This window comes from Lepisosteus platostomus, chromosome 15, assembly GCF_059453375.1.
Source record: "Lepisosteus platostomus isolate fLepPlt1 chromosome 15, fLepPlt1.hap1, whole genome shotgun sequence".
Lineage (NCBI taxonomy): Eukaryota > Metazoa > Chordata > Actinopteri > Semionotiformes > Lepisosteidae > Lepisosteus > Lepisosteus platostomus.
Window position 1 is genome coordinate 1 of NC_142625.1, and position 25,000 is coordinate 25,000.

The 25,000-nt window shown below is 61.4% G+C and overlaps 19 non-coding genes and 1 pseudogene across 19 annotated transcripts; all 20 read left to right on the forward strand.

Annotated features, from left to right (window-relative positions):
* On the forward strand, positions 1-122 carry LOC148647132 (U2 spliceosomal RNA; annotated as a pseudogene; the record flags this gene model as incomplete).
* Positions 123-991: 869 nt separating this feature from the next.
* Positions 992-1,182, forward strand: LOC148647133 (U2 spliceosomal RNA). The gene has a single exon (XR_015927187.1). It is a non-coding gene; the product is annotated as a U2 spliceosomal RNA (small nuclear RNA).
* An 869-nt stretch (positions 1,183-2,051) lies between these two features.
* On the forward strand, positions 2,052-2,241 carry LOC148647134 (U2 spliceosomal RNA). The gene has a single exon (XR_015927502.1). It is a non-coding gene; the product is annotated as a U2 spliceosomal RNA (small nuclear RNA).
* An 867-nt stretch (positions 2,242-3,108) lies between these two features.
* LOC148647135 (U2 spliceosomal RNA) lies at positions 3,109-3,300 on the forward strand. Its single transcript, XR_015927501.1, has one exon. It is a non-coding gene; the product is annotated as a U2 spliceosomal RNA (small nuclear RNA).
* Positions 3,301-4,167: 867 nt separating this feature from the next.
* LOC148647136 (U2 spliceosomal RNA) lies at positions 4,168-4,358 on the forward strand. The gene has a single exon (XR_015927188.1). It is a non-coding gene; the product is annotated as a U2 spliceosomal RNA (small nuclear RNA).
* Positions 4,359-5,227: 869 nt separating this feature from the next.
* Positions 5,228-5,418, forward strand: LOC148647137 (U2 spliceosomal RNA). Its single transcript, XR_015927189.1, has one exon. It is a non-coding gene; the product is annotated as a U2 spliceosomal RNA (small nuclear RNA).
* Positions 5,419-6,287: 869 nt separating this feature from the next.
* On the forward strand, positions 6,288-6,478 carry LOC148647138 (U2 spliceosomal RNA). Its single transcript, XR_015927190.1, has one exon. It is a non-coding gene; the product is annotated as a U2 spliceosomal RNA (small nuclear RNA).
* Positions 6,479-7,347: 869 nt separating this feature from the next.
* On the forward strand, positions 7,348-7,538 carry LOC148647139 (U2 spliceosomal RNA). Its single transcript, XR_015927191.1, has one exon. It is a non-coding gene; the product is annotated as a U2 spliceosomal RNA (small nuclear RNA).
* Positions 7,539-8,407: 869 nt separating this feature from the next.
* Positions 8,408-8,598, forward strand: LOC148647140 (U2 spliceosomal RNA). Its single transcript, XR_015927192.1, has one exon. It is a non-coding gene; the product is annotated as a U2 spliceosomal RNA (small nuclear RNA).
* Positions 8,599-9,467: 869 nt separating this feature from the next.
* On the forward strand, positions 9,468-9,658 carry LOC148647141 (U2 spliceosomal RNA). The gene has a single exon (XR_015927193.1). It is a non-coding gene; the product is annotated as a U2 spliceosomal RNA (small nuclear RNA).
* Positions 9,659-10,527: 869 nt separating this feature from the next.
* LOC148647142 (U2 spliceosomal RNA) lies at positions 10,528-10,718 on the forward strand. Its single transcript, XR_015927194.1, has one exon. It is a non-coding gene; the product is annotated as a U2 spliceosomal RNA (small nuclear RNA).
* An 869-nt stretch (positions 10,719-11,587) lies between these two features.
* On the forward strand, positions 11,588-11,778 carry LOC148647143 (U2 spliceosomal RNA). Its single transcript, XR_015927195.1, has one exon. It is a non-coding gene; the product is annotated as a U2 spliceosomal RNA (small nuclear RNA).
* An 869-nt stretch (positions 11,779-12,647) lies between these two features.
* On the forward strand, positions 12,648-12,838 carry LOC148647144 (U2 spliceosomal RNA). The gene has a single exon (XR_015927196.1). It is a non-coding gene; the product is annotated as a U2 spliceosomal RNA (small nuclear RNA).
* An 869-nt stretch (positions 12,839-13,707) lies between these two features.
* Positions 13,708-13,898, forward strand: LOC148647145 (U2 spliceosomal RNA). The gene has a single exon (XR_015927197.1). It is a non-coding gene; the product is annotated as a U2 spliceosomal RNA (small nuclear RNA).
* An 869-nt stretch (positions 13,899-14,767) lies between these two features.
* Positions 14,768-14,958, forward strand: LOC148647146 (U2 spliceosomal RNA). Its single transcript, XR_015927198.1, has one exon. It is a non-coding gene; the product is annotated as a U2 spliceosomal RNA (small nuclear RNA).
* An 869-nt stretch (positions 14,959-15,827) lies between these two features.
* On the forward strand, positions 15,828-16,018 carry LOC148647147 (U2 spliceosomal RNA). Its single transcript, XR_015927199.1, has one exon. It is a non-coding gene; the product is annotated as a U2 spliceosomal RNA (small nuclear RNA).
* An 869-nt stretch (positions 16,019-16,887) lies between these two features.
* Positions 16,888-17,078, forward strand: LOC148647148 (U2 spliceosomal RNA). Its single transcript, XR_015927200.1, has one exon. It is a non-coding gene; the product is annotated as a U2 spliceosomal RNA (small nuclear RNA).
* An 869-nt stretch (positions 17,079-17,947) lies between these two features.
* Positions 17,948-18,138, forward strand: LOC148647149 (U2 spliceosomal RNA). The gene has a single exon (XR_015927201.1). It is a non-coding gene; the product is annotated as a U2 spliceosomal RNA (small nuclear RNA).
* An 869-nt stretch (positions 18,139-19,007) lies between these two features.
* Positions 19,008-19,198, forward strand: LOC148647150 (U2 spliceosomal RNA). Its single transcript, XR_015927202.1, has one exon. It is a non-coding gene; the product is annotated as a U2 spliceosomal RNA (small nuclear RNA).
* Positions 19,199-20,063: 865 nt separating this feature from the next.
* LOC148647151 (U2 spliceosomal RNA) lies at positions 20,064-20,254 on the forward strand. The gene has a single exon (XR_015927203.1). It is a non-coding gene; the product is annotated as a U2 spliceosomal RNA (small nuclear RNA).
* The last annotated feature ends 4,746 nt before the right edge of the window (positions 20,255-25,000 follow it).

Below are 25,000 nucleotides of genomic sequence, written 5' to 3' on the forward strand. Positions count from 1 at the left end.
CCCCCATCGGGGGACCACATATTAAACGGATTTTTGGAACAGGGAGCTGGATCAGGAGCTTGCTCCGTCCTCTCCACGCATCGGCCCGGTATTGCAGCGCCTCCGGGAGCGGTGCACCACCTTCTCTCAGCGGTGAAAAGACAGACGTAGGTAGGTAGCTAGCTAGCTAGCTAGCGAGCGAGCGAGCGAGCGAGCGAGCGAGCGAGCAAGCAAGCGGAGTGGACTGGAGCTCCTTCTTCTCGGGTCTCGTCCCTCGTCCCTCGTCCATCTGTGTGTCTCTGTGTTCTGTCTCTCTCTCGCCCTCTCGGTTCCCGTGCTCCCTCTGTGCGCTTTCCCGCGTCTCGACTCTCTGGGCAAGCAGGCCGGCCCCCTTTTCGGCTCCCGTGCGTTTTCCCTCCAAAAAACTTAGGTTTTTCAGCCTTTTCCCAGGGAGGCAGGCGTGGCTTGCTTGCTTGCTTGCTTGCTTGCTTGCTTGTGTGTGTGTCCGTCCCCGTCCCTGCAGGCGGGCCCCTTTCGACAGCTGGGCGTTTTCCCTCCCAAAAACTTAGTATATCCACCTTTTCTTTCTTTTTTTTCGGCAGGCAGGCAGGCAGGCGTGTGTGCGCGCGCGCGCGCGTCCCCGTCCCTCCCTCCCGAGAGAGAGCTGCCCCTTGCCTCTGCCCGCAGGTGCTGGCGCTCGGCTTTCGCTTGCAGCCGGTTGGGCGCAGCTGCTGCCGGTGGGAGGGGCCTAAGCTAAGGAGGCCGGGCGGCTGGCGCCCCCTGCGGCTGCGGTCGTTGTCGGGCCGTTGACAGAAGATCAAAGAGCAGGGCCCCCGCCCGGGACTGGCAGGAAGGCAGGCGGGCAGGCAAGAGAGAGGGGGAGCAGAGTCCCGCGGCAGGCCTCTGGCTGCAGGGAGGCCGGCGGCTGCGCGGGTCCCGGGCTCCAGAGGAGTCGGCCTGCGCCACTGTGCGCCAGCGGAACGCCCGCGCGTCGGTCCGCGCCTTTGTGGGCATCGCTTCTCGGCCTTTTGGCTAAGATCAAGTGTAGTATCTGTTCTTATCAGTTTAATATCTGATACGTCCCCCATCGGGGGACCACATATTAAACGGATTTTTGGAACAGGGAGCTGGATCAGGAGCTTGCTCCGTCCTCTCCACGCATCGGCCCGGTATTGCAGCGCCTCCGGGAGCGGTGCACCACCTTCTCTCAGCGGTGAAAAGACAGACGTAGGTAGGTAGCTAGCTAGCTAGCTAGCGAGCGAGCGAGCGAGCGAGCGAGCGAGCGAGCAAGCAAGCGGAGTGGACTGGAGCTCCTTCTTCTCGGGTCTCGTCCCTCGTCCCTCGTCCATCTGTGTGTCTCTGTGTTCTGTCTCTCTCTCGCCCTCTCGGTTCCCGTGCTCCCTCTGTGCGCTTTCCCGCGTCTCGACTCTCTGGGCAAGCAGGCCGGCCCCCTTTTCGGCTCCCGTGCGTTTTCCCTCCAAAAAACTTAGGTTTTTCAGCCTTTTCCCAGGGAGGCAGGCGTGGCTTGCTTGCTTGCTTGCTTGCTTGCTTGCTTGTGTGTGTGTCCGTCCCCGTCCCTGCAGGCGGGCCCCTTTCGACAGCTGGGCGTTTTCCCTCCCAAAAACTTAGTATATCCACCTTTTCTTTCTTTTTTTTCGGCAGGCAGGCAGGCAGGCGTGTGTGCGCGCGCGCGCGCGTCCCCGTCCCTCCCTCCCGAGAGAGAGCTGCCCCTTGCCTCTGCCCGCAGGTGCTGGCGCTCGGCTTTCGCTTGCAGCCGGTTGGGCGCAGCTGCTGCCGGTGGGAGGGGCCTAAGCTAAGGAGGCCGGGCGGCTGGCGCCCCCTGCGGCTGCGGTCGTTGTCGGGCCGTTGACAGAAGATCAAAGAGCAGGGCCCCCGCCCGGGACTGGCAGGAAGGCAGGCGGGCAGGCAAGAGAGAGGGGGAGCAGAGTCCCGCGGCAGGCCTCTGGCTGCAGGGAGGCCGGCGGCTGCGCGGGTCCCGGGCTCCAGAGGAGTCGGCCTGCGCCACTGTGCGCCAGCGGAACGCCCGCGCGTCGGTCCGCGCCTTTGTGGGCATCGCTTCTCGGCCTTTTGGCTAAGATCAAGTGTAGTATCTGTTCTTATCAGTTTAATATCTGATACGTCCCCATCGGGGGACCACATATTAAACGGATTTTTGGAACAGGGAGCTGGATCAGGAGCTTGCTCCGTCCTCTCCACGCATCGGCCCGGTATTGCAGCGCCTCCGGGAGCGGTGCACCACCTTCTCTCAGCGGTGAAAAGACAGACGTAGGTAGGTAGCTAGCTAGCTAGCTAGCTAGCGAGCGAGCGAGCGAGCGAGCGAGCGAGCAAGCAAGCGGAGTGGACTGGAGCTCCTTCTTCTCGGGTCTCGTCCCTCGTCCCTCGTCCATCTGTGTGTCTCTGTGTTCTGTCTCTCTCTCGCCCTCTCGGTTCCCGTGCTCCTCTGTGCGCTTTCCCGCGTCTCGACTCTCTGGGCAAGCAGGCCGGCCCCCTTTTCGGCTCCCGTGCGTTTTCCCTCCAAAAAACTTAGGTTTTTCAGCCTTTTCCCAGGGAGGCAGGCGTGGCTTGCTTGCTTGCTTGCTTGCTTGCTTGCTTGTGTGTGTGTCCGTCCCCGTCCCTGCAGGCGGGCCCCTTTCGACAGCTGGGCGTTTTCCCTCCCAAAAACTTAGTATATCCACCTTTTCTTTCTTTTTTTTCGGCAGGCAGGCAGGCAGGCGTGTGTGCGCGCGCGCGCGCGTCCCCGTCCCTCCCTCCCGAGAGAGAGCTGCCCCTTGCCTCTGCCCGCAGGTGCTGGCGCTCGGCTTTCGCTTGCAGCCGGTTGGGCGCAGCTGCTGCCGGTGGGAGGGGCCTAAGCTAAGGAGGCCGGGCGGCTGGCGCCCCTGCGGCTGCGGTCGTTGTCGGGCCGTTGACAGAAGATCAAAGAGCAGGGCCCCCGCCCGGGACTGGCAGGAAGGCAGGCGGGCAGGCAAGAGAGAGGGGGAGCAGAGTCCCGCGGCAGGCCTCTGGCTGCAGGGAGGCCGGCGGCTGCGCGGGTCCCGGGCTCCAGAGGAGTCGGCCTGCGCCACTGTGCGCCAGCGGAACGCCCGCGCGTCGGTCCGCGCCTTTGTGGGCATCGCTTCTCGGCCTTTTGGCTAAGATCAAGTGTAGTATCTGTTCTTATCAGTTTTAATATCTGATACGTCCCCCATCGGGGGACCACATATTAAACGGATTTTTGGAACAGGGAGCTGGATCAGGAGCTTGCTCCGTCCTCTCCACGCATCGGCCCGGTATTGCAGCGCCTCCGGGAGCGGTGCACCACCTTCTCTCAGCGGTGAAAGACAGACGTAGGTAGGTAGCTAGCTAGCTAGCTAGCTAGCGAGCGAGCGAGCGAGCGAGCGAGCGAGCAAGCAAGCGGAGTGGACTGGAGCTCCTTCTTCTCGGGTCTCGTCCCTCGTCCCTCGTCCATCTGTGTGTCTCTGTGTTCTGTCTCTCTCTCGCCCTCTCGGTTCCCGTGCTCCCTCTGTGCGCTTTCCCGCGTCTCGACTCTCTGGGCAAGCAGGCCGGCCCCCTTTCGGCTCCCGTGCGTTTTCCCTCCAAAAAACTTAGGTTTTTCAGCCTTTTCCCAGGGAGGCAGGCGTGGCTTGCTTGCTTGCTTGCTTGCTTGCTTGCTTGTGTGTGTGTCCGTCCCCGTCCCTGCAGGCGGGCCCCTTTCGACAGCTGGGCGTTTTCCCTCCCAAAAACTTAGTATATCCACCTTTTCTTTCTTTTTTTTCGGCAGGCAGGCAGGCAGGCGTGTGTGCGCGCGCGCGCGCGTCCCCGTCCCTCCCTCCCGAGAGAGAGCTGCCCCTTGCCTCTGCCCGCAGGTGCTGGCGCTCGGCTTTCGCTTGCAGCCGGTTGGGCGCAGCTGCTGCCGGTGGGAGGGGCCTAAGCTAAGGAGGCCGGGCGGCTGGCGCCCCCTGCGGCTGCGGTCGTTGTCGGGCCGTTGACAGAAGATCAAAGAGCAGGGCCCCCGCCCGGGACTGGCAGGAAGGCAGGCGGGCAGGCAAGAGAGAGGGGGAGCAGAGTCCCGCGGCAGGCCTCTGGCTGCAGGGAGGCCGGCGGCTGCGCGGGTCCCGGGCTCCAGAGGAGTCGGCCTGCGCCACTGTGCGCCAGCGGAACGCCCGCGCGTCGGTCCGCGCCTTTGTGGGCATCGCTTCTCGGCCTTTTGGCTAAGATCAAGTGTAGTATCTGTTCTTATCAGTTTAATATCTGATACGTCCCCCATCGGGGGACCACATATTAAACGGATTTTTGGAACAGGGAGCTGGATCAGGAGCTTGCTCCGTCCTCTCCACGCATCGGCCCGGTATTGCAGCGCCTCCGGGAGCGGTGCACCACCTTCTCTCAGCGGTGAAAAGACAGACGTAGGTAGGTAGCTAGCTAGCTAGCTAGCTAGCGAGCGAGCGAGCGAGCGAGCGAGCGAGCAAGCAAGCGGAGTGGACTGGAGCTCCTTCTTCTCGGGTCTCGTCCCTCGTCCCTCGTCCATCTGTGTGTCTCTGTGTTCTGTCTCTCTCTCGCCCTCTCGGTTCCCGTGCTCCCTCTGTGCGCTTTCCCGCGTCTCGACTCTCTGGGCAAGCAGGCCGGCCCCCTTTTCGGCTCCCGTGCGTTTTCCCTCCAAAAAACTTAGGTTTTTCAGCCTTTTCCCAGGGAGGCAGGCGTGGCTTGCTTGCTTGCTTGCTTGCTTGCTTGCTTGTGTGTGTGTCCGTCCCCGTCCCTGCAGGCGGGCCCCTTTCGACAGCTGGGCGTTTTCCCTCCCAAAAACTTAGTATATCCACCTTTTCTTTCTTTTTTTTCGGCAGGCAGGCAGGCAGGCGTGTGTGCGCGCGCGCGCGCGTCCCCGTCCCTCCCTCCCGAGAGAGAGCTGCCCCTTGCCTCTGCCCGCAGGTGCTGGCGCTCGGCTTTCGCTTGCAGCCGGTTGGGCGCAGCTGCTGCCGGTGGGAGGGGCCTAAGCTAAGGAGGCCGGGCGGCTGGCGCCCCCTGCGGCTGCGGTCGTTGTCGGGCCGTTGACAGAAGATCAAAGAGCAGGGCCCCCGCCCGGGACTGGCAGGAAGGCAGGCGGGCAGGCAAGAGAGAGGGGGAGCAGAGTCCCGCGGCAGGCCTCTGGCTGCAGGGAGGCCGGCGGCTGCGCGGGTCCCGGGCTCCAGAGGAGTCGGCCTGCGCCACTGTGCGCCAGCGGAACGCCCGCGCGTCGGTCCGCGCCTTTGTGGGCATCGCTTCTCGGCCTTTTGGCTAAGATCAAGTGTAGTATCTGTTCTTATCAGTTTAATATCTGATACGTCCCCCATCGGGGGACCACATATTAAACGGATTTTTGGAACAGGGAGCTGGATCAGGAGCTTGCTCCGTCCTCTCCACGCATCGGCCCGGTATTGCAGCGCCTCCGGGAGCGGTGCACCACCTTCTCTCAGCGGTGAAAAGACAGACGTAGGTAGGTAGCTAGCTAGCTAGCTAGCGAGCGAGCGAGCGAGCGAGCGAGCGAGCGAGCAAGCAAGCGGAGTGGACTGGAGCTCCTTCTTCTCGGGTCTCGTCCCTCGTCCCTCGTCCATCTGTGTGTCTCTGTGTTCTGTCTCTCTCTCGCCCTCTCGGTTCCCGTGCTCCCTCTGTGCGCTTTCCCGCGTCTCGACTCTCTGGGCAAGCAGGCCGGCCCCCTTTTCGGCTCCCGTGCGTTTTCCCTCCAAAAAACTTAGGTTTTTCAGCCTTTTCCCAGGGAGGCAGGCGTGGCTTGCTTGCTTGCTTGCTTGCTTGCTTGCTTGTGTGTGTGTCCGTCCCCGTCCCTGCAGGCGGGCCCCTTTCGACAGCTGGGCGTTTTCCCTCCCAAAAACTTAGTATATCCACCTTTTCTTTCTTTTTTTTCGGCAGGCAGGCAGGCAGGCGTGTGTGCGCGCGCGCGCGCGTCCCCGTCCCTCCCTCCCGAGAGAGAGCTGCCCCTTGCCTCTGCCCGCAGGTGCTGGCGCTCGGCTTTCGCTTGCAGCCGGTTGGGCGCAGCTGCTGCCGGTGGGAGGGGCCTAAGCTAAGGAGGCCGGGCGGCTGGCGCCCCCTGCGGCTGCGGTCGTTGTCGGGCCGTTGACAGAAGATCAAAGAGCAGGGCCCCCGCCCGGGACTGGCAGGAAGGCAGGCGGGCAGGCAAGAGAGAGGGGGAGCAGAGTCCCGCGGCAGGCCTCTGGCTGCAGGGAGGCCGGCGGCTGCGCGGGTCCCGGGCTCCAGAGGAGTCGGCCTGCGCCACTGTGCGCCAGCGGAACGCCCGCGCGTCGGTCCGCGCCTTTGTGGGCATCGCTTCTCGGCCTTTTGGCTAAGATCAAGTGTAGTATCTGTTCTTATCAGTTTAATATCTGATACGTCCCCCATCGGGGGACCACATATTAAACGGATTTTTGGAACAGGGAGCTGGATCAGGAGCTTGCTCCGTCCTCTCCACGCATCGGCCCGGTATTGCAGCGCCTCCGGGAGCGGTGCACCACCTTCTCTCAGCGGTGAAAAGACAGACGTAGGTAGGTAGCTAGCTAGCTAGCTAGCTAGCGAGCGAGCGAGCGAGCGAGCGAGCGAGCAAGCAAGCGGAGTGGACTGGAGCTCCTTCTTCTCGGGTCTCGTCCCTCGTCCCTCGTCCATCTGTGTGTCTCTGTGTTCTGTCTCTCTCTCGCCCTCTCGGTTCCCGTGCTCCCTCTGTGCGCTTTCCCGCGTCTCGACTCTCTGGGCAAGCAGGCCGGCCCCCTTTTCGGCTCCCGTGCGTTTTCCCTCCAAAAAACTTAGGTTTTTCAGCCTTTTCCCAGGGAGGCAGGCGTGGCTTGCTTGCTTGCTTGCTTGCTTGCTTGCTTGTGTGTGTGTCCGTCCCCGTCCCTGCAGGCGGGCCCCTTTCGACAGCTGGGCGTTTTCCCTCCCAAAAACTTAGTATATCCACCTTTTCTTTCTTTTTTTTCGGCAGGCAGGCAGGCAGGCGTGTGTGCGCGCGCGCGCGCGTCCCCGTCCCTCCCTCCCGAGAGAGAGCTGCCCCTTGCCTCTGCCCGCAGGTGCTGGCGCTCGGCTTTCGCTTGCAGCCGGTTGGGCGCAGCTGCTGCCGGTGGGAGGGGCCTAAGCTAAGGAGGCCGGGCGGCTGGCGCCCCCTGCGGCTGCGGTCGTTGTCGGGCCGTTGACAGAAGATCAAAGAGCAGGGCCCCCGCCCGGGACTGGCAGGAAGGCAGGCGGGCAGGCAAGAGAGAGGGGGAGCAGAGTCCCGCGGCAGGCCTCTGGCTGCAGGGAGGCCGGCGGCTGCGCGGGTCCCGGGCTCCAGAGGAGTCGGCCTGCGCCACTGTGCGCCAGCGGAACGCCCGCGCGTCGGTCCGCGCCTTTGTGGGCATCGCTTCTCGGCCTTTTGGCTAAGATCAAGTGTAGTATCTGTTCTTATCAGTTTAATATCTGATACGTCCCCCATCGGGGGACCACATATTAAACGGATTTTTGGAACAGGGAGCTGGATCAGGAGCTTGCTCCGTCCTCTCCACGCATCGGCCCGGTATTGCAGCGCCTCCGGGAGCGGTGCACCACCTTCTCTCAGCGGTGAAAAGACAGACGTAGGTAGGTAGCTAGCTAGCTAGCTAGCTAGCGAGCGAGCGAGCGAGCGAGCGAGCGAGCAAGCAAGCGGAGTGGACTGGAGCTCCTTCTTCTCGGGTCTCGTCCCTCGTCCCTCGTCCATCTGTGTGTCTCTGTGTTCTGTCTCTCTCTCGCCCTCTCGGTTCCCGTGCTCCCTCTGTGCGCTTTCCCGCGTCTCGACTCTCTGGGCAAGCAGGCCGGCCCCCTTTTCGGCTCCCGTGCGTTTTCCCTCCAAAAAACTTAGGTTTTTCAGCCTTTTCCCAGGGAGGCAGGCGTGGCTTGCTTGCTTGCTTGCTTGCTTGCTTGCTTGTGTGTGTGTCCGTCCCCGTCCCTGCAGGCGGGCCCCTTTCGACAGCTGGGCGTTTTCCCTCCCAAAAACTTAGTATATCCACCTTTTCTTTCTTTTTTTTCGGCAGGCAGGCAGGCAGGCGTGTGTGCGCGCGCGCGCGCGTCCCCGTCCCTCCCTCCCGAGAGAGAGCTGCCCCTTGCCTCTGCCCGCAGGTGCTGGCGCTCGGCTTTCGCTTGCAGCCGGTTGGGCGCAGCTGCTGCCGGTGGGAGGGGCCTAAGCTAAGGAGGCCGGGCGGCTGGCGCCCCCTGCGGCTGCGGTCGTTGTCGGGCCGTTGACAGAAGATCAAAGAGCAGGGCCCCCGCCCGGGACTGGCAGGAAGGCAGGCGGGCAGGCAAGAGAGAGGGGGAGCAGAGTCCCGCGGCAGGCCTCTGGCTGCAGGGAGGCCGGCGGCTGCGCGGGTCCCGGGCTCCAGAGGAGTCGGCCTGCGCCACTGTGCGCCAGCGGAACGCCCGCGCGTCGGTCCGCGCCTTTGTGGGCATCGCTTCTCGGCCTTTTGGCTAAGATCAAGTGTAGTATCTGTTCTTATCAGTTTAATATCTGATACGTCCCCCATCGGGGGACCACATATTAAACGGATTTTTGGAACAGGGAGCTGGATCAGGAGCTTGCTCCGTCCTCTCCACGCATCGGCCCGGTATTGCAGCGCCTCCGGGAGCGGTGCACCACCTTCTCTCAGCGGTGAAAAGACAGACGTAGGTAGGTAGCTAGCTAGCTAGCTAGCTAGCGAGCGAGCGAGCGAGCGAGCGAGCGAGCAAGCAAGCGGAGTGGACTGGAGCTCCTTCTTCTCGGGTCTCGTCCCTCGTCCCTCGTCCATCTGTGTGTCTCTGTGTTCTGTCTCTCTCTCGCCCTCTCGGTTCCCGTGCTCCCTCTGTGCGCTTTCCCGCGTCTCGACTCTCTGGGCAAGCAGGCCGGCCCCCTTTTCGGCTCCCGTGCGTTTTCCCTCCAAAAAACTTAGGTTTTTCAGCCTTTTCCCAGGGAGGCAGGCGTGGCTTGCTTGCTTGCTTGCTTGCTTGCTTGCTTGTGTGTGTGTCCGTCCCCGTCCCTGCAGGCGGGCCCCTTTCGACAGCTGGGCGTTTTCCCTCCCAAAAACTTAGTATATCCACCTTTTCTTTCTTTTTTTTCGGCAGGCAGGCAGGCAGGCGTGTGTGCGCGCGCGCGCGCGTCCCCGTCCCTCCCTCCCGAGAGAGAGCTGCCCCTTGCCTCTGCCCGCAGGTGCTGGCGCTCGGCTTTCGCTTGCAGCCGGTTGGGCGCAGCTGCTGCCGGTGGGAGGGGCCTAAGCTAAGGAGGCCGGGCGGCTGGCGCCCCCTGCGGCTGCGGTCGTTGTCGGGCCGTTGACAGAAGATCAAAGAGCAGGGCCCCCGCCCGGGACTGGCAGGAAGGCAGGCGGGCAGGCAAGAGAGAGGGGGAGCAGAGTCCCGCGGCAGGCCTCTGGCTGCAGGGAGGCCGGCGGCTGCGCGGGTCCCGGGCTCCAGAGGAGTCGGCCTGCGCCACTGTGCGCCAGCGGAACGCCCGCGCGTCGGTCCGCGCCTTTGTGGGCATCGCTTCTCGGCCTTTTGGCTAAGATCAAGTGTAGTATCTGTTCTTATCAGTTTAATATCTGATACGTCCCCCATCGGGGGACCACATATTAAACGGATTTTTGGAACAGGGAGCTGGATCAGGAGCTTGCTCCGTCCTCTCCACGCATCGGCCCGGTATTGCAGCGCCTCCGGGAGCGGTGCACCACCTTCTCTCAGCGGTGAAAAGACAGACGTAGGTAGGTAGCTAGCTAGCTAGCTAGCGAGCGAGCGAGCGAGCGAGCGAGCGAGCGAGCAAGCAAGCGGAGTGGACTGGAGCTCCTTCTTCTCGGGTCTCGTCCCTCGTCCCTCGTCCATCTGTGTGTCTCTGTGTTCTGTCTCTCTCTCGCCCTCTCGGTTCCCGTGCTCCCTCTGTGCGCTTTCCCGCGTCTCGACTCTCTGGGCAAGCAGGCCGGCCCCCTTTTCGGCTCCCGTGCGTTTTCCCTCCAAAAAACTTAGGTTTTTCAGCCTTTTCCCAGGGAGGCAGGCGTGGCTTGCTTGCTTGCTTGCTTGCTTGCTTGCTTGTGTGTGTGTCCGTCCCCGTCCCTGCAGGCGGGCCCCTTTCGACAGCTGGGCGTTTTCCCTCCCAAAAACTTAGTATATCCACCTTTTCTTTCTTTTTTTTCGGCAGGCAGGCAGGCAGGCGTGTGTGCGCGCGCGCGCGCGTCCCCGTCCCTCCCTCCCGAGAGAGAGCTGCCCCTTGCCTCTGCCCGCAGGTGCTGGCGCTCGGCTTTCGCTTGCAGCCGGTTGGGCGCAGCTGCTGCCGGTGGGAGGGGCCTAAGCTAAGGAGGCCGGGCGGCTGGCGCCCCCTGCGGCTGCGGTCGTTGTCGGGCCGTTGACAGAAGATCAAAGAGCAGGGCCCCCGCCCGGGACTGGCAGGAAGGCAGGCGGGCAGGCAAGAGAGAGGGGGAGCAGAGTCCCGCGGCAGGCCTCTGGCTGCAGGGAGGCCGGCGGCTGCGCGGGTCCCGGGCTCCAGAGGAGTCGGCCTGCGCCACTGTGCGCCAGCGGAACGCCCGCGCGTCGGTCCGCGCCTTTGTGGGCATCGCTTCTCGGCCTTTTGGCTAAGATCAAGTGTAGTATCTGTTCTTATCAGTTTAATATCTGATACGTCCCCCATCGGGGGACCACATATTAAACGGATTTTTGGAACAGGGAGCTGGATCAGGAGCTTGCTCCGTCCTCTCCACGCATCGGCCCGGTATTGCAGCGCCTCCGGGAGCGGTGCACCACCTTCTCTCAGCGGTGAAAAGACAGACGTAGGTAGGTAGCTAGCTAGCTAGCTAGCTAGCGAGCGAGCGAGCGAGCGAGCGAGCGAGCAAGCAAGCGGAGTGGACTGGAGCTCCTTCTTCTCGGGTCTCGTCCCTCGTCCCTCGTCCATCTGTGTGTCTCTGTGTTCTGTCTCTCTCTCGCCCTCTCGGTTCCCGTGCTCCCTCTGTGCGCTTTCCCGCGTCTCGACTCTCTGGGCAAGCAGGCCGGCCCCCTTTTCGGCTCCCGTGCGTTTTCCCTCCAAAAAACTTAGGTTTTTCAGCCTTTTCCCAGGGAGGCAGGCGTGGCTTGCTTGCTTGCTTGCTTGCTTGCTTGCTTGTGTGTGTGTCCGTCCCCGTCCCTGCAGGCGGGCCCCTTTCGACAGCTGGGCGTTTTCCCTCCCAAAAACTTAGTATATCCACCTTTTCTTTCTTTTTTTTCGGCAGGCAGGCAGGCAGGCGTGTGTGCGCGCGCGCGCGCGTCCCCGTCCCTCCCTCCCGAGAGAGAGCTGCCCCTTGCCTCTGCCCGCAGGTGCTGGCGCTCGGCTTTCGCTTGCAGCCGGTTGGGCGCAGCTGCTGCCGGTGGGAGGGGCCTAAGCTAAGGAGGCCGGGCGGCTGGCGCCCCCTGCGGCTGCGGTCGTTGTCGGGCCGTTGACAGAAGATCAAAGAGCAGGGCCCCCGCCCGGGACTGGCAGGAAGGCAGGCGGGCAGGCAAGAGAGAGGGGGAGCAGAGTCCCGCGGCAGGCCTCTGGCTGCAGGGAGGCCGGCGGCTGCGCGGGTCCCGGGCTCCAGAGGAGTCGGCCTGCGCCACTGTGCGCCAGCGGAACGCCCGCGCGTCGGTCCGCGCCTTTGTGGGCATCGCTTCTCGGCCTTTTGGCTAAGATCAAGTGTAGTATCTGTTCTTATCAGTTTAATATCTGATACGTCCCCCATCGGGGGACCACATATTAAACGGATTTTTGGAACAGGGAGCTGGATCAGGAGCTTGCTCCGTCCTCTCCACGCATCGGCCCGGTATTGCAGCGCCTCCGGGAGCGGTGCACCACCTTCTCTCAGCGGTGAAAAGACAGACGTAGGTAGGTAGCTAGCTAGCTAGCTAGCGAGCGAGCGAGCGAGCGAGCGAGCGAGCGAGCAAGCAAGCGGAGTGGACTGGAGCTCCTTCTTCTCGGGTCTCGTCCCTCGTCCCTCGTCCATCTGTGTGTCTCTGTGTTCTGTCTCTCTCTCGCCCTCTCGGTTCCCGTGCTCCCTCTGTGCGCTTTCCCGCGTCTCGACTCTCTGGGCAAGCAGGCCGGCCCCCTTTTCGGCTCCCGTGCGTTTTCCCTCCAAAAAACTTAGGTTTTTCAGCCTTTTCCCAGGGAGGCAGGCGTGGCTTGCTTGCTTGCTTGCTTGCTTGCTTGCTTGTGTGTGTGTCCGTCCCCGTCCCTGCAGGCGGGCCCCTTTCGACAGCTGGGCGTTTTCCCTCCCAAAAACTTAGTATATCCACCTTTTCTTTCTTTTTTTTCGGCAGGCAGGCAGGCAGGCGTGTGTGCGCGCGCGCGCGCGTCCCCGTCCCTCCCTCCCGAGAGAGAGCTGCCCCTTGCCTCTGCCCGCAGGTGCTGGCGCTCGGCTTTCGCTTGCAGCCGGTTGGGCGCAGCTGCTGCCGGTGGGAGGGGCCTAAGCTAAGGAGGCCGGGCGGCTGGCGCCCCCTGCGGCTGCGGTCGTTGTCGGGCCGTTGACAGAAGATCAAAGAGCAGGGCCCCCGCCCGGGACTGGCAGGAAGGCAGGCGGGCAGGCAAGAGAGAGGGGGAGCAGAGTCCCGCGGCAGGCCTCTGGCTGCAGGGAGGCCGGCGGCTGCGCGGGTCCCGGGCTCCAGAGGAGTCGGCCTGCGCCACTGTGCGCCAGCGGAACGCCCGCGCGTCGGTCCGCGCCTTTGTGGGCATCGCTTCTCGGCCTTTTGGCTAAGATCAAGTGTAGTATCTGTTCTTATCAGTTTAATATCTGATACGTCCCCCATCGGGGGACCACATATTAAACGGATTTTTGGAACAGGGAGCTGGATCAGGAGCTTGCTCCGTCCTCTCCACGCATCGGCCCGGTATTGCAGCGCCTCCGGGAGCGGTGCACCACCTTCTCTCAGCGGTGAAAAGACAGACGTAGGTAGGTAGCTAGCTAGCTAGCTAGCTAGCGAGCGAGCGAGCGAGCGAGCGAGCGAGCAAGCAAGCGGAGTGGACTGGAGCTCCTTCTTCTCGGGTCTCGTCCCTCGTCCCTCGTCCATCTGTGTGTCTCTGTGTTCTGTCTCTCTCTCGCCCTCTCGGTTCCCGTGCTCCCTCTGTGCGCTTTCCCGCGTCTCGACTCTCTGGGCAAGCAGGCCGGCCCCCTTTTCGGCTCCCGTGCGTTTTCCCTCCAAAAAACTTAGGTTTTTCAGCCTTTTCCCAGGGAGGCAGGCGTGGCTTGCTTGCTTGCTTGCTTGCTTGCTTGCTTGTGTGTGTGTCCGTCCCCGTCCCTGCAGGCGGGCCCCTTTCGACAGCTGGGCGTTTTCCCTCCCAAAAACTTAGTATATCCACCTTTTCTTTCTTTTTTTTCGGCAGGCAGGCAGGCAGGCGTGTGTGCGCGCGCGCGCGCGTCCCCGTCCCTCCCTCCCGAGAGAGAGCTGCCCCTTGCCTCTGCCCGCAGGTGCTGGCGCTCGGCTTTCGCTTGCAGCCGGTTGGGCGCAGCTGCTGCCGGTGGGAGGGGCCTAAGCTAAGGAGGCCGGGCGGCTGGCGCCCCCTGCGGCTGCGGTCGTTGTCGGGCCGTTGACAGAAGATCAAAGAGCAGGGCCCCCGCCCGGGACTGGCAGGAAGGCAGGCGGGCAGGCAAGAGAGAGGGGGAGCAGAGTCCCGCGGCAGGCCTCTGGCTGCAGGGAGGCCGGCGGCTGCGCGGGTCCCGGGCTCCAGAGGAGTCGGCCTGCGCCACTGTGCGCCAGCGGAACGCCCGCGCGTCGGTCCGCGCCTTTGTGGGCATCGCTTCTCGGCCTTTTGGCTAAGATCAAGTGTAGTATCTGTTCTTATCAGTTTAATATCTGATACGTCCCCCATCGGGGGACCACATATTAAACGGATTTTTGGAACAGGGAGCTGGATCAGGAGCTTGCTCCGTCCTCTCCACGCATCGGCCCGGTATTGCAGCGCCTCCGGGAGCGGTGCACCACCTTCTCTCAGCGGTGAAAAGACAGACGTAGGTAGGTAGCTAGCTAGCTAGCTAGCTAGCGAGCGAGCGAGCGAGCGAGCGAGCGAGCAAGCAAGCGGAGTGGACTGGAGCTCCTTCTTCTCGGGTCTCGTCCCTCGTCCCTCGTCCATCTGTGTGTCTCTGTGTTCTGTCTCTCTCTCGCCCTCTCGGTTCCCGTGCTCCCTCTGTGCGCTTTCCCGCGTCTCGACTCTCTGGGCAAGCAGGCCGGCCCCCTTTTCGGCTCCCGTGCGTTTTCCCTCCAAAAAACTTAGGTTTTTCAGCCTTTTCCCAGGGAGGCAGGCGTGGCTTGCTTGCTTGCTTGCTTGCTTGCTTGCTTGTGTGTGTGTCCGTCCCCGTCCCTGCAGGCGGGCCCCTTTCGACAGCTGGGCGTTTTCCCTCCCAAAAACTTAGTATATCCACCTTTTCTTTCTTTTTTTTCGGCAGGCAGGCAGGCAGGCGTGTGTGCGCGCGCGCGCGCGTCCCCGTCCCTCCCTCCCGAGAGAGAGCTGCCCCTTGCCTCTGCCCGCAGGTGCTGGCGCTCGGCTTTCGCTTGCAGCCGGTTGGGCGCAGCTGCTGCCGGTGGGAGGGGCCTAAGCTAAGGAGGCCGGGCGGCTGGCGCCCCCTGCGGCTGCGGTCGTTGTCGGGCCGTTGACAGAAGATCAAAGAGCAGGGCCCCCGCCCGGGACTGGCAGGAAGGCAGGCGGGCAGGCAAGAGAGAGGGGGAGCAGAGTCCCGCGGCAGGCCTCTGGCTGCAGGGAGGCCGGCGGCTGCGCGGGTCCCGGGCTCCAGAGGAGTCGGCCTGCGCCACTGTGCGCCAGCGGAACGCCCGCGCGTCGGTCCGCGCCTTTGTGGGCATCGCTTCTCGGCCTTTTGGCTAAGATCAAGTGTAGTATCTGTTCTTATCAGTTTAATATCTGATACGTCCCCCATCGGGGGACCACATATTAAACGGATTTTTGGAACAGGGAGCTGGATCAGGAGCTTGCTCCGTCCTCTCCACGCATCGGCCCGGTATTGCAGCGCCTCCGGGAGCGGTGCACCACCTTCTCTCAGCGGTGAAAAGACAGACGTAGGTAGGTAGCTAGCTAGCTAGCTAGCTAGCGAGCGAGCGAGCGAGCGAGCGAGCGAGCAAGCAAGCGGAGTGGACTGGAGCTCCTTCTTCTCGGGTCTCGTCCCTCGTCCCTCGTCCATCTGTGTGTCTCTGTGTTCTGTCTCTCTCTCGCCCTCTCGGTTCCCGTGCTCCCTCTGTGCGCTTTCCCGCGTCTCGACTCTCTGGGCAAGCAGGCCGGCCCCCTTTTCGGCTCCCGTGCGTTTTCCCTCCAAAAAACTTAGGTTTTTCAGCCTTTTCCCAGGGAGGCAGGCGTGGCTTGCTTGCTTGCTTGCTTGCTTGCTTGCTTGTGTGTGTGTCCGTCCCCGTCCCTGCAGGCGGGCCCCTTTCGACAGCTGGGCGTTTTCCCTCCCAAAAACTTAGTATATCCACCTTTTCTTTCTTTTTTTTCGGCAGGCAGGCAGGCAGGCGTGTGTGCGCGCGCGCGCGCGTCCCCGTCCCTCCCTCCCGAGAGAGAGCTGCCCCTTGCCTCTGCCCGCAGGTGCTGGCGCTCGGCTTTCGCTTGCAGCCGGTTGGGCGCAGCTGCTGCCGGTGGGAGGGGCCTAAGCTAAGGAGGCCGGGCGGCTGGCGCCCCCTGCGGCTGCGGTCGTTGTCGGGCCGTTGACAGAAGATCAAAGAGCAGGGCCCCCGCCCGGGACTGGCAGGAAGGCAGGCGGGCAGGCAAGAGAGAGGGGGAGCAGAGTCCCGCGGCAGGCCTCTGGCTGCAGGGAGGCCGGCGGCTGCGCGGGTCCCGGGCTCCAGAGGAGTCGGCCTGCGCCACTGTGCGCCAGCGGAACGCCCGCGCGTCGGTCCGCGCCTTTGTGGGCATCGCTTCTCGGCCTTTTGGCTAAGATCAAGTGTAGTATCTGTTCTTATCAGTTTAATATCTGATACGTCCCCCATCGGGGGACCACATATTAAACGGATTTTTGGAACAGGGAGCTGGATCAGGAGCTTGCTCCGTCCTCTCCACGCATCGGCCCGGTATTGCAGCGCCTCCGGGAGCGGTGCACCACCTTCTCTCAGCGGTGAAAAGACAGACGTAGGTAGGTAGCTAGCTAGCTAGCTAGCTAGCGAGCGAGCGAGCGAGCGAGCGAGCGAGCAAGCAAGCGGAGTGGACTGGAGCTCCTTCTTCTCGGGTCTCGTCCCTCGTCCCTCGTCCATCTGTGTGTCTCTGTGTTCTGTCTCTCTCTCGCCCTCTCGGTTCCCGTGCTCCCTCTGTGCGCTTTCCCGCGTCTCGACTCTCTGGGCAAGCAGGCCGGCCCCCTTTTCGGCTCCCGTGCGTTTTCCCTCCAAAAAACTTAGGTTTTTCAGCCTTTTCCCAGGGAGGCAGGCGTGGCTTGCTTGCTTGCTTGCTTGCTTGCTTGCTTGTGTGTGTGTCCGTCCCCGTCCCTGCAGGCGGGCCCCTTTCGACAGCTGGGCGTTTTCCCTCCCAAAAACTTAGTATATCCACCTTTTCTTTCTTTTTTTTCGGCAGGCAGGCAGGCAGGCGTGTGTGCGCGCGCGCGCGCGTCCCCGTCCCTCCCTCCCGAGAGAGAGCTGCCCCTTGCCTCTGCCCGCAGGTGCTGGCGCTCGGCTTTCGCTTGCAGCCGGTTGGGCGCAGCTGCTGCCGGTGGGAGGGGCCTAAGCTAAGGAGGCCGGGCGGCTGGCGCCCCCTGCGGCTGCGGTCGTTGTCGGGCCGTTGACAGAAGATCAAAGAGCAGGGCCCCCGCCCGGGACTGGCAGGAAGGCAGGCGGGCAGGCAAGAGAGAGGGGGAGCAGAGTCCCGCGGCAGGCCTCTGGCTGCAGGGAGGCCGGCGGCTGCGCGGGTCCCGGGCTCCAGAGGAGTCGGCCTGCGCCACTGTGCGCCAGCGGAACGCCCGCGCGTCGGTCCGCGCCTTTGTGGGCATCGCTTCTCGGCCTTTTGGCTAAGATCAAGTGTAGTATCTGTTCTTATCAGTTTAATATCTGATACGTCCCCCATCGGGGGACCACATATTAAACGGATTTTTGGAACAGGGAGCTGGATCAGGAGCTTGCTCCGTCCTCTCCACGCATCGGCCCGGTATTGCAGCGCCTCCGGGAGCGGTGCACCACCTTCTCTCAGCGGTGAAAAGACAGACGTAGGTAGGTAGCTAGCTAGCTAGCTAGCTAGCGAGCGAGCGAGCGAGCGAGCGAGCGAGCAAGCAAGCGGAGTGGACTGGAGCTCCTTCTTCTCGGGTCTCGTCCCTCGTCCCTCGTCCATCTGTGTGTCTCTGTGTTCTGTCTCTCTCTCGCCCTCTCGGTTCCCGTGCTCCCTCTGTGCGCTTTCCCGCGTCTCGACTCTCTGGGCAAGCAGGCCGGCCCCCTTTTCGGCTCCCGTGCGTTTTCCCTCCAAAAAACTTAGGTTTTTCAGCCTTTTCCCAGGGAGGCAGGCGTGGCTTGCTTGCTTGCTTGCTTGCTTGCTTGCTTGTGTGTGTGTCCGTCCCCGTCCCTGCAGGCGGGCCCCTTTCGACAGCTGGGCGTTTTCCCTCCCAAAAACTTAGTATATCCACCTTTTCTTTCTTTTTTTTCGGCAGGCAGGCAGGCAGGCGTGTGTGCGCGCGCGCGCGCGTCCCCGTCCCTCCCTCCCGAGAGAGAGCTGCCCCTTGCCTCTGCCCGCAGGTGCTGGCGCTCGGCTTTCGCTTGCAGCCGGTTGGGCGCAGCTGCTGCCGGTGGGAGGGGCCTAAGCTAAGGAGGCCGGGCGGCTGGCGCCCCCTGCGGCTGCGGTCGTTGTCGGGCCGTTGACAGAAGATCAAAGAGCAGGGCCCCCGCCCGGGACTGGCAGGAAGGCAGGCGGGCAGGCAAGAGAGAGGGGGAGCAGAGTCCCGCGGCAGGCCTCTGGCTGCAGGGAGGCCGGCGGCTGCGCGGGTCCCGGGCTCCAGAGGAGTCGGCCTGCGCCACTGTGCGCCAGCGGAACGCCCGCGCGTCGGTCCGCGCCTTTGTGGGCATCGCTTCTCGGCCTTTTGGCTAAGATCAAGTGTAGTATCTGTTCTTATCAGTTTAATATCTGATACGTCCCCCATCGGGGGACCACATATTAAACGGATTTTTGGAACAGGGAGCTGGATCAGGAGCTTGCTCCGTCCTCTCCACGCATCGGCCCGGTATTGCAGCGCCTCCGGGAGCGGTGCACCACCTTCTCTCAGCGGTGAAAAGACAGACGTAGGTAGGTAGCTAGCTAGCTAGCTAGCTAGCGAGCGAGCGAGCGAGCGAGCGAGCGAGCAAGCAAGCGGAGTGGACTGGAGCTCCTTCTTCTCGGGTCTCGTCCCTCGTCCCTCGTCCATCTGTGTGTCTCTGTGTTCTGTCTCTCTCTCGCCCTCTCGGTTCCCGTGCTCCCTCTGTGCGCTTTCCCGCGTCTCGACTCTCTGGGCAAGCAGGCCGGCCCCCTTTTCGGCTCCCGTGCGTTTTCCCTCCAAAAAACTTAGGTTTTTCAGCCTTTTCCCAGGGAGGCAGGCGTGGCTTGCTTGCTTGCTTGCTTGCTTGCTTGCTTGTGTGTGTGTCCGTCCCCGTCCCTGCAGGCGGGCCCCTTTCGACAGCTGGGCGTTTTCCCTCCCAAAAACTTAGTATATCCACCTTTTCTTTCTTTTTTTTCGGCAGGCAGGCAGGCAGGCGTGTGTGCGCGCGCGCGCGCGTCCCCGTCCCTCCCTCCCGAGAGAGAGCTGCCCCTTGCCTCTGCCCGCAGGTGCTGGCGCTCGGCTTTCGCTTGCAGCCGGTTGGGCGCAGCTGCTGCCGGTGGGAGGGGCCTAAGCTAAGGAGGCCGGGCGGCTGGCGCCCCCTGCGGCTGCGGTCGTTGTCGGGCCGTTGACAGAAGATCAAAGAGCAGGGCCCCCGCCCGGGACTGGCAGGAAGGCAGGCGGGCAGGCAAGAGAGAGGGGGAGCAGAGTCCCGCGGCAGGCCTCTGGCTGCAGGGAGGCCGGCGGCTGCGCGGGTCCCGGGCTCCAGAGGAGTCGGCCTGCGCCACTGTGCGCCAGCGGAACGCCCGCGCGTCGGTCCGCGCCTTTGTGGGCATCGCTTCTCGGCCTTTTGGCTAAGATCAAGTGTAGTATCTGTTCTTATCAGTTTAATATCTGATACGTCCCCCATCGGGGGACCACATATTAAACGGATTTTTGGAACAGGGAGCTGGATCAGGAGCTTGCTCCGTCCTCTCCACGCATCGGCCCGGTATTGCAGCGCCTCCGGGAGCGGTGCACCACCTTCTCTCAGCGGTGAAAAGACAGACGTAGGTAGGTAGCTAGCTAGCTAGCTAGCTAGCGAGCGAGCGAGCGAGCGAGCGAGCAAGCAAGCGGAGTGGACTGGAGCTCCTTCTTCTCGGGTCTCGTCCCTCGTCCCTCGTCCATCTGTGTGTCTCTGTGTTCTGTCTCTCTCTCGCCCTCTCGGTTCCCGTGCTCCCTCTGTGCGCTTTCCCGCGTCTCGACTCTCTGGGCAAGCAGGCCGGCCCCCTTTTCGGCTCCCGTGCGTTTTCCCTCCAAAAAACTTAGGTTTTTCAGCCTTTTCCCAGGGAGGCAGGCGTGGCTTGCTTGCTTGCTTGCTTGCTTGCTTGCTTGTGTGTGTGTCCGTCCCCGTCCCTGCAGGCGGGCCCCTTTCGACAGCTGGGCGTTTTCCCTCCCAAAAACTTAGTATATCCACCTTTTCTTTCTTTTTTTTCGGCAGGCAGGCAGGCAGGCGTGTGTGCGCGCGCGCGCGCGTCCCCGTCCCTCCCTCCCGAGAGAGAGCTGCCCCTTGCCTCTGCCCGCAGGTGCTGGCGCTCGGCTTTCGCTTGCAGCCGGTTGGGCGCAGCTGCTGCCGGTGGGAGGGGCCTAAGCTAAGGAGGCCGGGCGGCTGGCGCCCCCTGCGGCTGCGGTCGTTGTCGGGCCGTTGACAGAAGATCAAAGAGCAGGGCCCCCGCCCGGGACTGGCAGGAAGGCAGGCGGGCAGGCAAGAGAGAGGGGGAGCAGAGTCCCGCGGCAGGCCTCTGGCTGCAGGGAGGCCGGCGGCTGCGCGGGTCCCGGGCTCCAGAGGAGTCGGCCTGCGCCACTGTGCGCCAGCGGAACGCCCGCGCGTCGGTCCGCGCCTTTGTGGGCATCGCTTCTCGGCCTTTTGGCTAAGATCAAGTGTAGTATCTGTTCTTATCAGTTTAATATCTGATACGTCCCCCATCGGGGGACCACATATTAAACGGATTTTTGGAACAGGGAGCTGGATCAGGAGCTTGCTCCGTCCTCTCCACGCATCGGCCCGGTATTGCAGCGCCTCCGGGAGCGGTGCACCACCTTCTCTCAGCGGTGAAAAGACAGACGTAGGTAGGTAGCTAGCTAGCTAGCTAGCTAGCGAGCGAGCGAGCGAGCGAGCGAGCGAGCAAGCAAGCGGAGTGGACTGGAGCTCCTTCTTCTCGGGTCTCGTCCCTCGTCCCTCGTCCATCTGTGTGTCTCTGTGTTCTGTCTCTCTCTCGCCCTCTCGGTTCCCGTGCTCCCTCTGTGCGCTTTCCCGCGTCTCGACTCTCTGGGCAAGCAGGCCGGCCCCCTTTTCGGCTCCCGTGCGTTTTCCCTCCAAAAAACTTAGGTTTTTCAGCCTTTTCCCAGGGAGGCAGGCGTGGCTTGCTTGCTTGCTTGCTTGCTTGCTTGCTTGTGTGTGTGTCCGTCCCCGTCCCTGCAGGCGGGCCCCTTTCGACAGCTGGGCGTTTTCCCTCCCAAAAACTTAGTATATCCACCTTTTCTTTCTTTTTTTTCGGCAGGCAGGCAGGCAGGCGTGTGTGCGCGCGCGCGCGCGTCCCCGTCCCTCCCTCCCGAGAGAGAGCTGCCCCTTGCCTCTGCCCGCAGGTGCTGGCGCTCGGCTTTCGCTTGCAGCCGGTTGGGCGCAGCTGCTGCCGGTGGGAGGGGCCTAAGCTAAGGAGGCCGGGCGGCTGGCGCCCCCTGCGGCTGCGGTCGTTGTCGGGCCGTTGACAGAAGATCAAAGAGCAGGGCCCCCGCCCGGGACTGGCAGGAAGGCAGGCGGGCAGGCAAGAGAGAGGGGGAGCAGAGTCCCGCGGCAGGCCTCTGGCTGCAGGGAGGCCGGCGGCTGCGCGGGTCCCGGGCTCCAGAGGAGTCGGCCTGCGCCACTGTGCGCCAGCGGAACGCCCGCGCGTCGGTCCGCGCCTTTGTGGGCATCGCTTCTCGGCCTTTTGGCTTAGATCTGATAGCACGTGGCATGCCCGCGGCTAGAGGACTAAGTCAGGGGAAGAGAAGACGACGGCGGGGAAGAAGACGACGGCGGTGACGGCGGTGACGGCGAGGAAGGAGAAGGAGAGCCAGCCGGGAGACGGAGGAGAACCTTACCGGAGGAGGAAGGAGGCCGAGGGTCCACAAGCTACCACGGGTAGTCGCTCTGGGTTGAGCCCAGAGGGCGAAGTGGGGCTTCCGGATGGCGGCGGCAGCAGAGACGGCGGCGGCGGGTGAGTGGACCCGCGACTCGGCGGTTGGGCACCCTCTGTCCCGAGAGGGGCAGATGCGGCGCACAGTGCGCTTCGTGGTGAAGACCAAGGAAGAAAAGGAGAATTGGAAGAACAGGGACAAGTTCGAACAGGATGTATTGTTTCGCGCTCTGGGAGTTCAGGTGAAGGACATTACCAGTTTGCAGGACTTTGTGAACAAGGGAATATTTGATTTAACCATGGAGTCGGATAAGCTGTGTGAGGCCGTGTGGCGTAAGGCCCAATTTGGCAAAGACTATGTTCCACTGAAGAATTTTCTGATAGAACCGCTCTTTGCAAGGGAACTGCGGACTCTCACCGTACATGTGTTTAATACACTGCTACCAGAGAGAGACGTTGCGATGTTTCTATCAAGATTTGTAGACATTCAGGGGGCAGGAGTTAAAGTGATAGATCGGGTGGGAGTCTGGACCGGGAAGAGGAGGTATATGGTCAGGCTCAGACCGAAGCCATCGGGGGACGAGGGAGTCTTACACCCTCCTGCCTTCTTTAGAATTGGTTCAAACAGGGGTTACCTATTCTACCCTGGCCAGCCACTGACCTGTAAAAAGTGTTTGCAGTTGGGACATATTGCAGCGAACTGTCCGGGGGGACTCTGCAGGAGGTGTGGTATGGCAGGTCACGAGGCTAAAAACTGTGAACAAGTCATGACCTGCGATTTGTGTGGGTCTGCTGGACATATGTATCGTTCATGTCCCAGGAAACGAAAAAGTTTTGCGGACATTGTGAAGGTTCCCGTTGAGGACCCGAGGCTGGACTTACCGGGCCCATCGGGCGGACCAGTAATCTTCCGGGGGTCTCAGGGGAAACCTGAGGAGGGAGGCAAGGGAGGTCGGGGGCAAAATGTTGAGAAGGCGGGTGGAGAGGTTTCGGAGCCTGTAAAATCCAGATCTTGGGCAGATATGGTCCCTGAGGAGAGGCCAGAGTCTCCTAGCTGGTCTCCAGTCTTGAGCAGGTCTGCTAAAAGGAAGGGAGAGAGAAGGTCAAAGGGTCCTGATTTGCGCCGGGCCCGAATTAGCACTCAAAATCGGTTTCAGGCACTGCCTATAGAGACTCCAGGCAGTGACTCTGATGGAGTAGAGGAGAAGGGTAGTGAGGAGATGGTTTTAAGATCAGACAAAACCCCGGTATTAGCAGTAGAAAGAGAGGGTGGTGAGGGGGGGGTGGTTAGGAGACCATGTAAGAAGGCCTCAGGAAGAGTTAGAGTGCAAAAGAAGGGCCCAGAGGAAAGCCTAGAGGCGGAAAGTGGTGATCCTATTGCTGCTATGGCCACCCCTGCAGAAATGGAGGAGGTGGTGGTCAGCGAAGAACCCATCCCGCCTGGGCAAGGTGACCCAAACGTAAGTAGTGAGGGGAGCGAAGCAGAACCAGGAGGCAAGGCGGAGACGGAGAAATCCGGTCACTCACAGGAATCCGAGGATCCAGAGTGTGAGATGTCTTCCTCGGGAGAGGAGAGCTCGCAGAACTCCGGGGAGGAGGAGAGTGATCCGGCATCTGGGGAATCAGGGTATCCAGTGGTTAGCCGGGCAGGTGAGGTGGAAGTACAAGCTCTCCACGACCCGCCATGAATTGTTTAATTTGTACGGTTAATGTCAGGGGATTGAGGAGCCCTGTGAAGCGGGCGGGCGTCTTCGATGATCTCGGAAGGCGCCGGTTCGGCTTTTGTTTTCTCCAGGAGGTCCATTTAGGATCGCAGGGGGACATTAGAGCTTTTAAGAAAGAGTGGCAAATAGGACAGTCTTGGTGGAGTATTGGGGGCGTGCACTCTTCAGGGGTGGGGATTTTGTGTGGTTTGTCGAATTTTGTGTGTAATGATGTCCTTTCGGTTGTTCCGGGGCGGTTATTGGTTGTTGATGGGGTGTGGGATGGCTTAAAGGTACGCCTGATTGCGGTATATGGGCCGGCGGAAAGACGCCTACAGGCGGATTTTGTTAAGTCAATCGAGCCACTCCTTTACACAAATAGAACGGTGATTATGGGCGGAGATTTTAATATAGATATCGGCGACACAAATAGGGCAGGGGCACGTGTCTTGAGGGAGCTGGTAGCAAACTTTAAGTTGCAGGATGGCTTTGGCATTCCTGGCCCGACCTCTAAAAACTACACCTGGAGCAACGGCAGGGACAGTTTTAGAAGACTGGATTATATCTTCACCACCATGCGAGGGTCATCACGGGCTGGACAGGTAACTCCAGTGTGGTTTTCTGATCACATGCTGCTGTCTGTCTATATGACCTCTGACAACTCCGGGCCTAGATCAGGCTTCTGGAGATTAAACATCAAGGTATTGTCGGAGGTCGAGTATCGAAGTCAGATAACGACGGTATTGGAGACTTTCGATAACAGTAGATGGAAATTTACATCTGCAGTAAACTGGTGGGAGGCGTGTAAGAGGGCAGTGCGTAGGGCATCTATTAGATTTTGCCGTGTCAGGAAAAAGCAGGAAAAGGAAGAAATAGACCAGCTGCAATGTGAACTGCAGAATCTGTATGAAGCATTTAATCAAGGTAAGGCATTTGATGCACAGAAGGCTGCAGAGCTTAGACATAAAATGAAAGAATGGTGGACAACAAGAGCTAGGGATTTTCTTTTTAGGATTAAAGGTAACCTAATAGAAAATAACGAGAAGTGCTCGGCTCTTTTCTTTAGTTCGGTGCGAGCTAGGCAAGCACGGACATTGATCGAAGGTTTAAAACAGAAAGATGGGACTGTTACTTTTGACCCATTGGGTATGGTGAGTTGTGCGTCGAATTTTTATCAAGAGCTGTTTGTGGAAAAATCGGTGAACACTGGCGTGTGGGAAGAACTACTGTCAGGGATAGGTAAGAAGATCGTGAGCGCCGATGATTTAGATGGCGACGTGTCAGGTGAGGAGCTAAAGGAAGCAATGTCGGGGTTGCGGAAGGGCACTGCTCCGGGTATAGATGGTCTGCCTATTGATTTTTATTCAGTGTTTTGGGCTACCTTGCAGCCTATGCTTCTGGAGGTTTTTAAGGAGATCCTGATGTCAGGAGAACTTGCAGGGACTATGAAAAAGGGAATCTTAACTCTGGTTTACAAAAAAGGCCCTAAGGAAGATTTGGAAAACTGGAGGCCGATCCAACTGCTCTGCACCGATTATAAGATCTTGGCTAGGGTGCTAAGCAGGCGGCTGAGGAAGGTGATGCCCAATTTAGTCTGTAGAGAACAGACGTGTAGCGTCGAAGGTAGGAAGCTGTTTTGGAATCTTCAGCTTGTACGAGATGCCATCGAATGGGTAGAGGAGAGGGGCCTCGAGCTTATGCTAGTTAATTTGGACCAAAGTAAAGCTTTCGACAGGGTCCATCACCCCTTCCTGTGGGAGGTTCTTAAAAGATTAGGAATCAGCGAGAGTTTTATTCGATGGGTTAAGATACTATACAACAAGGTTGTCAGCAAGGTCAGTGTTAATGGAAGGTTGGGGACAGGGTTTGTGGTGAGTTGTGGTGTGAGGCAGGGGTGCCCCCTGTCCCCTTTACTTTATGTATTATACTTGGAGCCCTTCCTGCAACAGATCCGAAGCGACCCCTGGGT